Below are 6,000 nucleotides of genomic sequence, written 5' to 3' on the forward strand. Positions count from 1 at the left end.
ACGTTTGCAGAAGGACGCGACGCCGGGAAATCGAGAAAGACACGCGCTGATGCTGCCTGCTGAAGAGGGAAAAACGCGGCGAAGTAGAAAAATCTTAAATAAACGTTGCATAATTAAATAAGTTAGTGTAAAGTATACTTAGAAGTGCGGCTACCGCTGCAGCTCTTGCAATCGCCGACAACAGAGAAGCTATGTTTAAGGATTTCGTGCGAGAGGACGTATCGTGTGGTTTGTTATAACATTTTAATACGCTTGAAAATTGCGAAAGTTGGTGCAATGCGAGCTGGCAACTATACTGATGTGTTGGTTATGAATACGTTAACTCCTGTTCGGGTGTTTTGCAGCTTAATTTTTAGATTGTACGTCATCTCGTTGCTCAGAAAATGTTCACTTTTTATCATTTTGGGACCAATATAACCGTTGCAACTTGCGATCAGAGGAACTATAAAAATTATACATTCAACTGTACAAAATAGAAAAAACTTTCCGGGAACGCGCAAGAGTAGCGTGCTACATACCGACTCGCGGAGTTACCCATCGTCTTTTTTCGCGATATCGTAGTATCGAGGATTCCGTAAACTCGGCGACAGTTATCGCGTTGAATTCGCGGAAATACGCAAAAGTGCCGCGCAGCCCTAGAAGTTACCCGACCGCGGCTTTGCTTAGGGTAACAAGATCTGCTGCAGCTTCGGGAAAACGCGATATTGCACCGCCGGCACTCGCTTCTCTATACAGATACAGATATGGGTCAGTTTGCGTAAAATTGAGTGCAGCTATACGAAATTTGATTATTTCAACATAAATGGCTTCGTGAAATTTTTTAGTTCGTTGTTAACATGAGATCCATACATGCTTCGAGTAACGTGCACGCTGTTTTCGATTATTTTCCAGAAAATATTTCGTATCTGTTATCTGTTCTGAAATTAATTTAATATAACTTTATTGTATGAAATCTACAATAAGTGAAATAAACGTATTAGTACTTTGGCTAAAACATGTTGGCAAGAACTTCGGGCATCTGGGCATAGCCCCGAGTCCTACCCCGAAAATCGTGGATTTCTGGTGCTCACTTATCGGGCGGCTTTTGATACCTTTGCACGTTTTCTCGTCAATCTAACCTGCATAGGCTTAAAGAGGACGGAAAAATATACAAAACTAGGTAGGTCTGTACCATCGCCAGTTGCAGCTAAGGGACGAAACAAGGACTCGTATCGGACCGAAAAATCGCGAATTTCTGGCGTTCACTTATCGGGCGATTCGGGTGCCTTGGCACGTTTTTTCGGAAATCTTACCTACATAGTCTTAAAGAGGACGGAAAAATATGTAAAACTAGGTAGGGTAGAACCTCAGGCAGTTGCAGCTAAGGGACGAAACAAGGACTTGTATCGGAATTTTTGGCGTTCACTTTTCGGGCATTTTGGATACCTTTGCTCGTTTTCGCATCAATCTAATCTAGATAAGCTTAAAGAAGACATAAAAATACTTCATAAGAGGTAGGCTAGAAAATTGTTCTGCCTAACGGTGATCTTTCACTAAAAAACTTACCAAAACGTATTTTCTAGAAGTTCTGACGAATCTGATAATTGTACTATTTCAATGCTTTAAGAGGAAGCGAAAATCAAAGGTTGTAATAAATCATGCGCCGTAACCACTTTTGTTAACGAAAATTTTAACCAATATGTCTGGAAGCGTAGAGAGCGTCTAATCTTAGTCGCTATCGATTCTTTCCAATATCGATCGTGCGCGACGAAAGCCACATCGAGGAGCATCGTCCAAGGAGCGATCACTCGTGATTTCCACGAGCAATACCTCAGCCGTGGCGATTTTCTTCGATGATGCGATAAAATTGCTCATCGTCGTCATCCCAACAAGTTCGTGTACACTTACATACGGGCACACACACACATGCACGCCGAGAGGACTCACGCGCGCGGGCGAGTTAAGCTTCCGTCGGCTCTTCGTCCTCGCATCCGCCGGCCTTATCGCCAGGCTTCCTCTCGTACAAGCGTTATTATCTGCAGTATACCTCCGCGCGCAAGCATCATCGTAATGGCCTTAATTTCGGGAATTAGCTTGTCTCCTCTCGCGATTGCTCTTGTTGCCGAAGACATTACACGCGTGGACACAATGCGCCTGAAGTTTGAAAACGATCAGCGGAAGAGAAAAAAAACGGACATCAGTATAGTTTCTATAGTGCGTAATTGACAATAAATTTGCATAGCGAATCGTGCCAGGTTATATTAAAAAGGCTTAAAGAGTTGGGAAATATTTACATTCTTTTTAATCCTTCAAAAGCGAGCGAAACTCTACTCGGACGTACGAGTTAGATGCCTTTTTTATTTCAAATACTATACTTGCGCGCTATCCATCCGAATCGCTGCAGATTAGTCTAAATAGATTCCTATATTTTGCATGTTATGAAGCGTTGCATTCATACGGCTGTTGCAAGGTTCGTACGTTCTATCAGCGGCTTTTCGGAGTATTTTCCCGATCGCGATTAAGCGAGGCGCGCGTATGTAGAGGCGTATTTTATTTTCGAATTAGACTTCATTTCTGTATAGAAATTCGCCAAAACCTCTCGAAACAATGAAAACTTCAAATCGCATCGATCGTTGAGTCCAATATACCTCGACAAGAGATAAAAGTGACGGGCGAACGCGATGAGAAAAAAGGAGAGCAAAATCGAAGGGGTTCGCGGATTAGCATATTATTTACACCTCGTTCCCGCGGGACACTCGAAAGAAGAAGAAGAAGAAGACGAAGGTGGGGGACAACGGAGTATACGAACAGAGACCGAAAAACAGCGTCGCGGCCGAAGTTTAAATCTGCTTTCGAATAATACCCTGGCCTGTCTCATCTCATTAAAGCGCCATGTTCGCCGTGGAAAAAGTCCCTAGACAGTTTTTCCCCGGCCCGCTTCTTCTTTCTTCTTCCATACTTATTCTTCGTTGCCACGGCGAGAAAGAGTGAGAGAGAGAGAGAGAGAGAGAGAGAGAGAGAGAGAGTCGCCCCGAGCGACCGTATGAAAATCCGGCCTCCGTGTCCGGCGTCGCGTCTCGAGCGAAAAAAATAGAGAATCCGTACGGTAGGTGCGAATAATGTACGTTATACTTTTTTTTATCCTCGAAGAAAGAAAGAAAGAGAGAGAGAGAGAGAGAGAGAGAGAGAGAGAGAGAGAGAGAGAGAGAGAGAGAGGCTCTAGGGCATGTGTCCCGCATTGTATTGCTGTTGTAGTTCGCCGCTAAGTACACTTTTTTGTGCGTCGGCGCTTCGACATAATGGAAGCGTTTTTAAAATGCTCACTGGGTCAGAGTGCGATGAGTGGCAAGTTTTTATCCTACCGCGCATCGGATTCTATATTTCTGTCCTTTCAATGATGCAGCAGAAGAATGTCCAACTTTGTTTCGCCAAGTTTGGAATTTTGGTTTTTCGCGCGTCGTCTCCGCGCATCAGCGGATGTCATTCCTCGTCCGCAGCTGTTATACATACGTAGATAATTCATTTTTTATTTTTATCCTCACGTCAGCGTCAGAAACGGATAAATCTTGAAAGCTCGTGCGACATATGACACGATTAAGATTCTCTCTCGCGAATCGACGTTCACGTCGAGTAATTATTATCGGCAACCAAGTTTCCCTCTACAGATCCAAGGCAGATCAATACACTGGACGAATTTCTCCGCGGCATCAGCGTATTATAAAGCCGAATGCGGCGCGATCCTCGTGGTATTATCGATAGGTGTCTGTGTCCGGCAACGTAAGCGCCGATGAAAAGCGCGCAAAACAAAAAAAAAAAAACAGAAAAAACGAAAAAATAAAAATCGGAACAAAAAGGCGCGCGATTGACAGAATCGACGTTTTTCAATGCACGCAGCAGTAGGCGATTAAGAGAAGAGAGGATGAGCATAAAACTCTACGCGCGCTGGCGCGCCGTACTCAAAACGGCTTTCGGCTTTCACTCGATTTTTCATTCGAGCATTTCCTGCTGCTCCGCCGTCCTTTTTCTGTTGTAAACTCTGTAATATGCGCCTTTTTCGTCGCGGGTATACACATGCTGTGCATGCCGAGCGAGCCGCGTAATTTTCATCCTACACTGATTGAACGATTCTTTGACCCGACTGTATATTTTTTTCTATACGAAATAATTTGGGAAATCGTCTACCGGCTGAAAAGAGGGATTTCGTCGATACCGCATGCTTTTAATGATACTCGCGCGTACCGAATGCTCTGTTAAATACAATATGCATATAGTTGAATGCGCGTTGCAGTTTTCGAAGCTTTCGAATAAAAATCGTCGCGTCGATTTTGCGAAAGCTGCCAATCTCCATTTTCCATGCTCATACACACGCATACACCGAGTGTGTATACGCGCGGAGAGTGTATTCCCTTCGCGCGAAAACAAGTCCCTTGTCGCGCCGTATATTTTCCGTTTTCGCGCCTCCCCAAAGCCGCAAAGTTTTGGCAGTAGTCGCGAAAGTAAGTTTCCCCTCTCTCTCTCTCCCTTTCTCTATTTCTCGCTCTCGACGTCCTCTTTTTCGCCCGTATACGCGCACATATATATACACACATGCACATACACGTATATACGTATGCACAGATCGGAGAGATTTAAAGAGTGTGAGCGCTGTCGCGAGGCTTCCTTGCGGGCGACGACGTAGTATATTCTCGTGTAGCTTGCGGCCGCGAATGAAGAGTGCGATTTCTCGCCTAGCTCAGGGATAGAAAGAGAGAGACGCGCTGTGTAAGTAGGAGGCTGCAGCTATTCCACTCGAGGCGAATTCGCTGTACAGCCGAGTGGGCTTAGGGCTGTATGAATGGCTCTCGCTCGATGCGCATTCAGTACCGCATCGTTGCTTTTGCCATCGTATGAATTCGCAATACTCGTAATAAATTAGAAAAAACAAAAACGAACAAGAGGTTCGAATCAAATAAACATCATTTAATGGCCATCCGCGCGGCGCGGGTATTGAATCTTTATTACAGTAAATTTCCTTCCGATACTCACAGCGTATCATCGATTCACCGCAGCGATAATAGCCCGACCTTTTTCGGCCCCATAACTAACTCAAAATCAAAGCGAAAATCTAAGAAAGCTTTCAAGCCGTCTATTATGCACTAAGAGGCGTTTATCACGGCGTCCCTCTTCTCGGCGCGTGTATAGATCGAAATGAGGTCCGAAAAGTGCGCGCTCCGAAGAAAATCGACGTCTCACGGGGATATCGCCGTACACGCACGTGACTATATATATATATTATATTATATGGGTAGACACGCGGCGTAGTCGGGCGAAGCCAAGACAAAGGGAGAGAAAAAGCATCAGCGTCGCTGCGCGCGCGATGCGAGTTTCGGCAGCTCGTCGAAATTTACGAGCCCGAGGCTGATGGGGTTTCCGTGTGCTGGCTCGATCCTAATATCTTTACAAGCCTCTGTCTCTTTCGCACCTGTTTCCGTCTCTCACCCTCGCGCTATGGGTATAGCTCTCTGTGCTCGATCGTCGCTCTGTTGACGTCTGTCTCTCTGTTCTCTCCTGGTCTTTCCCTCAGGATCATGCTCGCGAGTGTCACGTAGAGCGCTAAACTGTATTAAAATAAAAAAGGGCCGCAACCCCGCCGCCACCGCAGGAGGAGGAAGGTGTGAAGGGACGAGGAGCGAAAGTTTCGTTGCGGGCGAGAACGAAAAGTTTCGGGGATGTGTCGCGCTATGCAGTGCGTGTATACATATACTAGTATGATGGGGATCGTCATGGGAAATCAATCTAAGATGGGTTTCCCGGGTCACTGAATTTTTTAACGAGGATCATAACGCACGAACGCCCCACTTCGGCGAGCAACCGCGGGAAAATCGAATTAGCCGCGAACAATCGAAATTCAAAACGCGAGAAGAAAGTCAAAGCCAGACGGAAGATCTGCGTATGAGAGCGATTTTTATCATCTGCCCGGCAAGCTTCTCAAACGTAATAAATGGAAATATAAGCGAATAGAGCTGCCGGCGCGGGAATGAA

Source organism: Nasonia vitripennis, chromosome 2 (assembly GCF_009193385.2).
Source record: "Nasonia vitripennis strain AsymCx chromosome 2, Nvit_psr_1.1, whole genome shotgun sequence".
Taxonomy (NCBI): domain Eukaryota; kingdom Metazoa; phylum Arthropoda; class Insecta; order Hymenoptera; family Pteromalidae; genus Nasonia; species Nasonia vitripennis.